We start from the raw sequence: 12,005 nt of genomic DNA on the forward strand, positions 1-12,005 counted from the left end.
AACAAAACTATACCAGCAAGCATATCTCCCCCATTTCTTCTTTACCCAGTCAGCTCTATTCATTCTCCAAACCCAGGTCACTATCGTCTTCTAAAGGTCTTTATTGTCCTCACCAGCCCTTCCCTGAATTTCAGTGCCATCCTCAGTACTCCTAAGAGACATCTCCAGGGATCAGCGTCATGTCGTATTTTATGACTGGTGGCCCTGGAGTTATTCTATAGGTGGTCCTACTTGACAAGGGAAGATGGCTTTACATGAATTAAAACCATCTGTTCTCATCTTTGTATTCCTGTCTAATGGGGAGCTCTTTAAATGGAAAGGAATACATTCAATTTTTTATCCCCTAGTGCTTAACACAGTGCCTGGAACATTGTCTATGGAAAACATGAGTGATGGATGAATGAATGAAAATCTGCAGTAAGATACATTCAGGACTATGTAATAAATATTGTTTTTCATCATTCACTGTTCTCTATCATGTCTGCATCTCCTCCAGTTACTGCTGACGGCACTGCAATCTAAATGTAAAATTTATCTCAGAGTTCTGCAAGTCCATCCCCAGGCTCTGCCCATCACAGTCAGATTCAATAAGGCAACTTTCTGTGTGCATAAGTAGGATGAGGTAGGGGGGCAGTGAGTAGAAATGTGATTAGTTTTTAATGAGGCTAATCGTTCTGAATATGAAGTTGGTTTGCATTCTCATTAGCAATTTTCATAAATTGTTTGAAATGCTTGCCCATAAAGTCAGGATTGCAAACTTAGAGATGAATCACTTCTACCTTGGCTTCCTGTTGAGTGGAGATTATTAATTGCGTCCTTTCTCATCAGAGCTCCCAACACAACTGCAGCCTTTATTTTTAGAACACTATCTCTTGCCAGCTCCTATCTGAACCAATTCTGCTTTAGTCTAATCAGGGAATATGAAGTTAAATCTAGGGCAAAGAGAAGGGAAAACCTAGAAAACTGAGTCAAGAGTCCTGTTGGATACAGTTTCAAAACTCCAACTTTGGAAAGAAGTCATTGTAGGAGATCTACAGCAGCCTTCTGGTTATAGAACCCATAACTCCTTCTCATACCCCACTGGCTCTTCCTGGCCACAAGTAGGAACCCTACCTGCAGAAGCTTTAGCAAGCATTTGTGCCAGTGTACTGCCAAAGTGCCACCCACTCTATCACCTTTAAACCTTGGGCCCCTACCCACCCAGAGAGGAGCCACCATTCAGAATCTGTCTTTATGATTCCTTTACTTTTAGTTACTGATAAAACGTATGCATTCCTAAGCAGTATCGTGCTAAGTTTGGTAGAATCTAAACTTAATGTACCATGTATCATGCTGAATGTTCCTGTGACTTGCTTTCTTTCATTCAACCTGCTTTTGAGATTCATTCATGTTGGTATATGTAATTGTAAATCATTCATTGTCTTGGCTAGTGGAATCCCACTGTTCGGTTATACAGGCCCTCAAGTCTTTTTTTTTTTTTTTGAGATGGAGTCTTGCCCTGTTGCCAGGCTGGGGTGCAGTGGCACGATCTCAGCTTACTGCAACCTCCGCCTCCCGGGTTCAAGTGATGCTCCTGCCTCAGCCTCCCGAGTAGCTGGGACTACAGGTACATACCACCATGGCCAGCCAATTTTTGCATTGTTAGTAGAGAAGAGGTTTCACGAAGTTGGCCAGGATGGTCTCGATCTCCTGACCTTGTGATCTGTCCGCCTCGGCCTCCCAAAGTGCTGGGACTGTAGGCATGAGCCACCGCACCTGTCCATAGCCCTCAAGTCTTTAGTCCAAATTCCTGGGGCCAGATGTGTTTGCAGATACAGACTTTTTGCTTGTTTCCGTAAAGGTAATAGGATATTTATTCCATCAATAACATGGCACTCCCAGTAGGGTCTGGAGAAGCATTTTCTGATTAAACACATGAATATTTCTCCTTAAAATATAGAAAATATTAACACTAAATGGAATAATAAAGACACTAAATAACCTCATGTTAGTTCATGTTGGGGTTTGCTGCCAAATGAGTTATAAAATCACTTTTAGCTTTCAGAATTTAGGAACTGTGGGCCTATTTAATGATTATTTTTTCTATTCTGTCTTTGATGGTCATATTTGGTTGACTTCCAGTTTTTCATTATTACAAGTAATGTTACTAAAACCATCCATATATGGCTGCCTCCCTCTAGGAGACTCTTTGAAGACAGGGACTGGGTCTTATTCAGCTTGGTATCTTCATGGCCTAGCACCCAGCCTCAGTAAATATGTTTTGAATGAATTAATAACAGACACTTTTCCCTTCTTGAAAATTATGGAGCTCTATTTCAACCACAAAAATTAGTCTGAAGATAGAAGCTCAATTCACCAATACCTTTAAAAAACTACCACAATAAATCACATAAACAAAATCCCCAAGCAACTCTAGTGGAAATTACCTCTATTGTCTCCATTAGATAGATTACCCTCAGGTGTCTCTCTGTTAAAACAGTGAGGCCTTTCAAAGGACATTCTATTACTTTTTAAGTATAATATTAGTATAAATTAGGTACCGCCAACTCCCCTCCATACTCACCTTGGCTTCAGGGGCTATTTGAAGAGTCAAATACAAGACCAAGAGATGGGTAAGTGGGGAAGTAGCCTCTGAATTTATTGGACAAAATCCTACACTCCATCAATCACAATCTCTACCTGTGATTCAGATGGCTCAAGAGCCCTTGCTGGATGCAGTTCCATTCCCACTCAGAGACCCAGTGAAGGAGACCAGCTACAAAAGCAAATGTCACATGGTCTTAGCTTTAGGGATAGGCATGGCATACCCTTTCTCATCCCTGGACACAGGCTTATTTTTCTCTTTGCAGGATTTGTTCTTAACATTTTTGCCTAAAGATTAAGAATATCTATCAATCTCTAAATAGAACATTGCCACCACTTTAAGGGTTTTTTAAAAATAATTATACTAAGTCAAAAGAAAATGATAATGTCTGGGGCTGTAGCGAACTGGATGTTTCAAGTCGCTGAGAAGGTTGCATCACTATTCATTCATTGGACATCATTTCATTCAACAAACACCCTGTATATTAAGGCTTTGCTGGTGCTGAAGATGTTGAAGGCAATTGGGACGAAGTCCCTGTTACAGTTAATTTTATGCGTCAACTTTTCTGGACCACAGTGCCCAGATGTTTGGTCAAACATTATTTTGGTTCTCTGAGAGTGTTTTTTGATGAGACTTACATTTAAATCAGTGGACTTTGAGTAAAGTAGATTGTCGTCCATGATGTGGGTGAACACTGTCCAATCAACTGAAAGCCTGACTAGAACAAAAGGCTGACCTCTCTAGTGAGAGGGTGTTCTGCCAGCAGACGGCCTTTGGATTTGAACTGCAACTCTTTTCTGAATCTCCAGCTTTCCAGCCTCCCACATCAGATATTGGACTCACTAGGCCTCTACAATTGTGTGAGCCAGTTCCTAAAGTGAATCACTATACACACACACATTTTGTTGGTTCTGTTTCTCTGGAGACTCTAATACAGTTCCTGTTCTCAAGCACCTCAGTGTCTCTTAAAACAGACATGCAAACAAGCCATTTCAATCCAATGTGAAGACTGCTCTAAGGGTCATCTGTACAGGAGGAAGTGGCACAAAATAGAAATTCGGAGTGTGGCAATGGAAGAACATGCTCAGAAGTTAAGAAAAAGCAACAATATACCTGTATGCACCAGTGGACAGGCTCTCCTTAGGGACAAGGACTGGAATGGGCCTCATTCTGCACTAGAATCCAGTGCAGAAAACAAGGCAAACAAACACTGAGGCAACACTCATATCAAACCCAGATGAAACTGGCCTGCTTTAGAGAATTTGAGAGCTGGAGGGAGCTTCAAGTACAGGAGTAGGCTTCTTGTAAACATCCATGACTAGGATAGCCTTCTCTAGGTGGCACTCCAGGGCTTAATCTCATTTTGAATATTTGTTAAAAAGCACCGACATTTAGTACACTTTCTCATTGTCTTGAATCCACTGGTGCTTGAAAGCAAGGGTTTATTCTTATAGCTATGATTATGTCATATAAATAAGTGGGCTTAAAAAAGCGAGAACCAGTAGTCCATTAAGATACAGAGTCAGTAGAGAATTCTGCCCCATTTTCTGCAAGAAGTTTTGGAGAAAAACTAAAAATAGACACTGAGAATGAAATGATAGAAATATGAATCAAAAAGTCACACCTCTAGGCTAGAGACTGATTCGGATTGGAAGAAGATACCCTTAACCTAGTTGTGATGCAGTAACTGTAATTAGGTTAAGGGAAATGTAGAGTGTTAACATTTCAACCACACCTAGATCTATATCAGTTTTCCAAATGGAGATGTTGGTTAGAGAGTGGGCATTGCTTTGAGAGTCTTATCCATCATAAGGATAGGTGACAGCATGGTGTGGAGGCTGGAAGGAGTATTTGTCTTAGTTTGGACCCTTTTGAGCTCCTTTCCCACCACTCGGGTGCCTGTTAGCTCCCCCAAATCCTCATATTTACCTCCTGTCCAAAGGCTCTCCCTGTGCTGAGCTCTTTGTCTTGCTTGGCTTTCATCCATGGCCTACGGCAACAGTTGCCCATCAACTCCAGCAACACCCCTAGAAACCTGTCTCAGATCCAATACCTACACTCTGACAGAAGCAATTTTTAATGACATTTCAAAGTAAATCGAATAGAGCTTGTAACAGCAACATTACATTATTATACCTTGTGTAGTCATGTTTTCAGAGCCTGTGGCATATGGAAAGGCCTTTGCTTGGTAAACTACATCCAATCAAAAATGTCAGGATGTCAAAAAGAAAATTCAATTTGCCTTCAACATTCAGTGAAAATGGCATCTATCATGCCTACAACACATGTATGGAAGTTCAAACTGCACAGAGTTTACGCTGATCTCAGAGTGTCCACATATGTGTGTATGTGTGCATGTGTGTGTTGGTGAGGTTGAAAATAACTCTGGTACGTCACCACCAACCTCTTCTCATCAAGGCATCATATGTTAGGATAAAGTATTGGCAACACAGTACGAGTTTGTTTTATCTATGTGACAATTAAGACTTGATGACAGAGAGTTTTGCAACTAACTGGCTGTTTGCTCTTACGTCACTTAATCTCTTGGAGCTTCCAGGTCCTCATCTTTAAAGTGAGATACAGGAATTGCCTACCTCACATGGTTTTTGTGGGGATGAAAAAGATAACACTTGTGACAGTGCCTAGTCTAGCATTCAAAGATCATCATAATTGGGTCATTGATGCCCTCATCTTGTCTTGTGCTCTTCCCCTAAGCAACCCCTTTGCTCCATCCAAGCTGGTGGGCCATGACACCTCCCACCTGCCATTGCTGTTGCTCACTTTGTTTTCTCTTCCTAGAATGCTCTTGTTTTTTTCTGAATGTACGAGGAATATGAACATTTCCAAACCCAGCTTGAATCTATAGTCTTCATGAAGCCTTCTTGAAGTATGTTAACTTTGATGATTGCTCTTCTTTTGAACTCATATGAACTTCTGTGAAACCTTAAGTACTTAAGTATTTAACACAAGCCTCTTGGACTGCTTCACATTTTATGTGTGTGACAAAGATGATAATATTTTCAGAGTAACTCCTGTTGCATTTTTACCTGTTATGAATTCTGTTTCTTTTCCCCTAGTGTTTTCTCTAATAGGACTAGACTAAGAGGTTGAAACGAGGGGAGAAGGCTATAACATAACATGAGGAGTGTCCCTTCTGGGAGGTAAGAGGAAATTTGGAAGACCTTCTAGTACTGGGTGGAAGAGGTGAGAGAGAAGAAGGGAGGCAAAGTTCAGATGCAAGTCACCTTCTATATAGTGTCCTCCAGTTTCTCTATAAGATAAACTTGTGTGAGGGTGGCCAGCAGAAGAGATGCTGAGGCAGAGGGCAGAGCAGGCCATCCACACTGGCAACCTCAACACGGCTGCAGAGGCCTTAGAGGTCCAGTAGTTCCAATGAGAGCCAGGGTGGGGCTAACCCAGTGAGCAAGACATCAGTCTTCAATGTCAGTGGGAGAAAGGCCCATATGGAGCACAGAGAAAGAACAGGGCTCACAAGCATGCTAAGGAAAGGGCTGGATATCTCAGAGTAAATATTTGCTGAGGGAGTTATATTTGAATATCCTTTTCTAGAGCTTCAGGTGAAATAACAGTGATCAACATAAAATAATCTCCAATGGTTGAGTTTCAGCTCTCACAAGTCTTGGGCCTTGGGTGTGTGTGGTTTTACACAGTGCTCCTTAAATTATCTCCCCACAGGCTCACCTGAATATGGAGTGTTGGATCATATTATAGAGACCTAGAAGTCTATGTGAAACCAGTGAATATTTCTGAACACTCATCCAGGAGATTTTCTATTTGACAGGCTTCATTTATGTGAATAGCTGTGCCATGCTAAAGAATTGAAGGATGATAAAGAATATTGTTGGGAAAAATATTCACAAACTATGCATCTGACAAAGGTCTAATATCCAGAATCTGATAGAACTTAAACAAATCAACAAGCAAAAACCAAACAACCCCATTAAAAAAAGACATTAACAGCCATTTCTCAAAAGACAGTCAAGCAGCCAAATAAACATATGAAAAGATGGCAACATCACTAATCATCAGAGAAATGCAAATCAAAACCACAATGAGATACCATCTCACACCAGCCAGAATGACTGTTACTAAGAAGTCAAAAAATAACAGATGCTGGTAAGGCTATGGAGAAAAGAGAATACGTATACACTGTTGGTGGGAATGCAAACTAGTTCAGCCACTGTGGAAAGCAGTTTGGAGATTTCTCAAAGAATTAAAACAGAACAACCATTCAACTACTGTGCACTAGTATGCAGCTCCAGGGCCACATGATAACTTCTGGATCCCCTTGGGAACAGATCACAGGGAACTAAGGCTCATCTATTAGGTACCTCCATGTGCCATTCTATCCTACTACCTCTGCAGTCTCACTATTGAGTATCTGCCCAAAGGAAAATAATTCATTCTATCGAAAAGACACATGCACTCATATGTTCATTGCAGCACTATTCATGATAGCGAAGATGTGGAATCAATCTAGGTGCTCATCAACAATGAATTAGATAAGGAAATATTGTACATATACACCATGGAATACTATGCAGCCACAGAAGAGAACAGAATCATTTCCTTTGCAGCAACATGGATGGAGCTGGAGGATGTTATCCTAAGTGAATTAATGCAAGAGCACATGTTCTCACTTACAAATGGGAGCTAAACATTGAATACACATAGACATAAAGATGGGAACAGTAGACACAGGGGACTTCTAGATTGGGGAGGGAGGGAGGAAGGAGTGGGCTGAAAAACCACCTATTGGGTGCTATGGTCACTACCTGGGTGACAGAATCATTTTTACCCCAAACCTCAGCATCATGCAATATATCCATGTAACAAACCTGGGTATATTTAAATATTTAAATTATTTAGGAAAAACCAGTTAAAAAAAGAATACTGTTGGGGCTCAGACTATGATATACCAAAGTATGGCACGTCGGCTTACTATTTTAAACTGAAGGGAATTGAGAAAACTGCAGAAACACAAAGGTCACTCTATGACCTTCTCCTGCCTTTCTCCCCTGAAAACCCTCGTGTAACAGGTGTCTCTCCTATACTCAGAGGAAAGAAATGTGGCACAGAGACTCCAAGAAGAATCTGAACAAACTGGCCTTGCTAAGTTCCCCGTAATTTATTAGTGTTAGATTCTCTTTAAGTTTCCCTTTATTCTCCAATTGTACTTTTGCCCAACTGTCCATAAAAATAGTTTTCCCTGGGTTGTTGGTTCCTTGTCACTTAAAACTTTCACTAAACAATTTTGTTATCCTTTTCTCTTGTTAATCTGTCTTTGTTATAGGGGTGTCAGCAATGAACCTTGTGATGGGTGAGGAAGAGATACTACTTTTTCTCCCCTGTGATGTCAACCTTTGAAAATCCTGGTTGGTGGTAGGGGTGGGGGAGAATGTGGAAGAAATGAAACTGACATTCTTTGGATGAGTTTTTTTTAAGCATAAGAATACTATAAAATTATGTTCTGAATAGCTCATTTATTTTGTAGGTGCTCCACTCTGATGATAAGGAAGCTCTAGTGCTGAGGACACTTAGCGATTTCATGAAATGGCGGTAACAGTAGTAAAGTGATATGGGACTTACTTTCATAAACACAGAGGGCAGAGAAGGAAGGATCTGGAAACTTGGGGGAAGAGGGGTAAAAATGAAAAGAATGGAGACCATAGAGAGGCTCCTCCTAATATTTATGGTTGGGGGGCAGATTCTGATATCATTTTTTTCTGATATAATTTGATCTTTTTCTTCTACTTCCATTCTTAATCAACTCTCATATCATTCCCCCCATACCTCTATTTTTAGGTTTGTATCTACTCTTAATTTTTGTATTTCTGGATCAGGGTGTTTTCCATATCCCCAAATACTTGTTTGAGTATATTTCATACAGCTTAGAGTTTTGTGTTATGGGTTTCTTCAGTTTTATAGTTGGTTTTTGGAGAAAGTTTTCAACACAGTAATGCTTTGACTTGTGTTTTGTGATTTTTTAAATAGTTTTATGTGGTTGTGGTTTGCTTTCTGTCTATGCCAATTCATTTCATGAACAGCGATCCTAGTTTGAGAACATTCTCTTACGTCTTATGTCAATTATGCCTTCTTCTATGCAGTTTCTTTTGTGGAAAAGGGAAGGATTGGTATGTCTTATTTCTCTTTTGTTTCTGTAGTATCCTTAATTTTTTCCTTTTATTTCCTTACCTACTTCTTATTGTCTTGTATTCAACTAATGCTACCATTTTTCTTTGTACCTGCTACTCCCCACAAAGTAACCATCTTGGGGCTGCCTCATCTGGTTTCACACTTTTTTTTTAACTTTTATTTTAGGTGTGGGGGCACATGTGAAGGTTTTTTACATAGGTAAACATGTCCCTGGGGTTTATTGTACATATTATTTCATCACCCAGGTATTAAGCCCAGTACCCAATACTTATCTTTTCTGCTTCTCTCCCTCCTCCCACTCTCCCCCCTCCTCCTCAACTAGACCCCAGTGTCTATTGTTTCCTTCTTTGGGTTTTACACATTTTCAAGCCCCTTCCCTATAATTAGTGCCATAAGCTATCAAGGCCCAGCCTATATTCAGTATTTTGCCATTTGTTGTTGGACTGGCACTTTCTGGAAGTGCTTCTGTCTACATGTTATCCAAGTTCTTTGCTCCTCTCTATTCTTTTTCATGAAATCTCTTAAACCTCTCCCTCTTCACTCCTTGCCCTCACAGGTTTTCAATGGCAGAAGAACCATGGTAGTCCATTATAATTTTATTCCCCTTTACTTACAGATAACTTGAAGGTCATGATGTTCTGTTTTCTAGTTATGCTGACGACTCAAATCAGGTATGGTTTTATTCATTCTCATTGTCAATTTTGTTTTTTTGGGGGGCGGAGTGGGATTGGGAAGAGTGTAGGGGAGATTCAAATCAGGCGGCTGCCATTGTTCTCCAAACCCAGGATATCCTGGGCAGAAGACTGCTCTCATTGAAAGCTAATTCAAAGAGAGTTATATATAAATATGTTCCCCAAGATCTGAGCTCCAAGTGTATGCCTGATTGGCCCTCAGTTCATTCCAGTGGTGAACTGAGTTCTGCTGTTTCAAGATGAAATGTTAGGTTTTTGTTTTCAAATGCTATACATTTCCCCTGTTCCACTTCTACCAAGCAAATAGTTCCCCAACTTGGCATTTATTTTCCTTTATCTTCTTTTAGGTATGCCCTTGTTGAGCTCTCTTCAGATCCTTCCTTCCTAACTTCCTTCCTGAAACAATGCAGTTGTCAAAAGCAGGTCATGATCTTTGTTCCTTCAGTGATCTGATGCCAACCTTGAGGCTCGTGGACCCTACATCCTCACTGAAGACTGTTTGATGGCTGGGGTTTCTTTCTTTCTTTTTTTTTTTTGAGACAGAGTCTCACTCTGTCGCCCAGGCTGGAGTGCAGTGACACCATCTCGGCTCACTGCAAGCTCTGCCTCCCGGGTTCACACCATTCTCCTCCCTCAGCCTCCCGAGTAGCTAGGGCTACAGGTACCCACCACCATGCCTGGCTAATTTTTTGTATTTTTAGTAGAGACGGGGTTTCACTGTGTTAGCCAGGATGGTCTCGATCTCCTGACCTCGTGATCTGCCTGCCTCGGCCTCCCAAAGTGCTGGGATTACAGGCGTGAGCCAGCATGCCTGGCCAATGGCTGGGGTTTCTTAATTAATGAATTATCACACTGATACAGAAACTTAAACTTACAGACTTGATTTGTGTTTAATTAATATAGACTTATTTGTTTGTCTGACCTGGAAATGCATTTTGGACATTGTTGACATATTCCCAAGGCCAAAGACAAGAGAAATATAAAAATAATAATTTAGAATGAACAGCTTCCAATCACTGCAAACAAAAATGATGGCTCTTGGCATTATTATTTACATTTCAATACAACCATTGCTGTAGGATACCCAGCACAATTAAGCCTCTAGGGACACATTCAACCAGCGCACACTTTTTGTATCAGAAAAATCGAATCAATATACAGTGAGGTTCTGTATTAACATGAAATTTAGGAGGCATTTATGCTAAGCTCAAAAATCTAATTAGTAGTTTCCTGTTTAGAGGATAGTGCCTGTTTATTACATTTTCAGTTCACCTGGATCTGTAATCAGTTCTCAGGCTTGTTTTCCATTCAAATGGTAACAGTTTACCTTTCATCCCCAACTCTCCACATAAGGACTCAGGAACCAAATGTACCAGAAACAAATGGCACTGAGGATTCAAAATGAGGACTTTAATTAAAATGCTTAGGTCCCTACTTTCATGCGTGTCTGTGTGAAGAGACCACCAAACAGGCTTTGTTTGAGCAACAAGGCTTGTTTATTTCACCTGGGTGCAGGTGGGCTGAGTCCAAAAAAAGTCAACAAAGGGAGACAGGGGTGGGGCCATTTTATAAGATTTGGGTAGGTAAAGGAAAATTACAGTCAAAGGGGGGTTGTTCTCTGGCGGGCAGGTGTGGGGGTCACAAGGTGCTCAGTAGGGGAGCTTTTGAGCCAGGATGAGCCAGGAGAAGGAATTTCACAAGATAATGTCATCAGTTAAGGCAGGAACAGGCCATTTTCACTTCTTTTGTGGTGGAATGTCATCAGTTAAAGCAGGAACTGGCCATCTGGATGTGTACGTGCAGGTCACAGGGGATATGATGGCTTAGCTTGGGCTCAGAGGCCTGACATTCCTGTCTTCTTATATTAATAAGAAAAATAAAATGAAATAGTGGTAAAATGTTGGGACGGTGAAAATTTTGGGGGGGACTATGGAGAGATAATGGGCAATGTTTCTCAGGGCTGCTTCGAGTGGGATTAGGGGCAGCGTGGGAACCTAGAGTGGGAGAGATTAAGCTGCAGGAAGATTTTGTGGTAAGGGGTGATATTGTGGGGTTGTTAGAAGAAACATTTGTCATTTAGAATTATTGGTGATGGCCTGGATACGGTTTTGTATGAATTGAGAAACTAAGCGGAATAAGAGAAGGAGAAAAACAGGTATTAAAGGTCTAAGAATTGGGAGGACCCAGGACATCTAATTAGAGAGTGCCTAAGGAGATTCAGCATAGTCCTGCCAGCAAAGATTATTTGTTTACTTTAAGAGTTAAGAGTGGCAGTTTGGGGAGAGCACCAGGAGATATCAGCTGTGATGGCTTGGAGAAACAGTGTAAACTGGCAGTGTAAACAAGAGCAGGGCATGTATGAGTAGTTGAGAATGGCGAATAGGAGTATGACTAGACAGAAGATAGTAGGGATGACAAGTTATTTGGGGCACAGTCCAAGTTGGTCTGGTGTCTGGAAAAGGTGGCGTGTAGCCCAGGAATAGTCAGGGAAGCAGATAATTTAGTTAAAGTGTCTCGGCCTAATAAGGGAACTGGGCAGGTGGGGATAACTA

At 40.9% G+C, this 12,005-nt stretch overlaps 1 long non-coding RNA gene across 1 annotated transcript; it reads left to right on the top strand.

Moving 5' to 3' along the window:
- Nucleotides 1-8,381: 8,381 nt before the first annotated feature.
- LOC134759279 (uncharacterized) lies at nt 8,382-10,887 on the top strand. Its single transcript, XR_010135368.1, has 2 exons — nt 8,382-9,432; nt 9,801-10,887. It is a non-coding gene; the product is annotated as an uncharacterized lncRNA (long non-coding RNA).
- Nucleotides 10,888-12,005: the final 1,118 nt, after the last annotated feature.

Source organism: Gorilla gorilla, chromosome 9 (assembly GCF_029281585.2).
Source record: "Gorilla gorilla gorilla isolate KB3781 chromosome 9, NHGRI_mGorGor1-v2.1_pri, whole genome shotgun sequence".
Classification (NCBI taxonomy): Eukaryota; Metazoa; Chordata; class Mammalia; order Primates; family Hominidae; genus Gorilla; species Gorilla gorilla.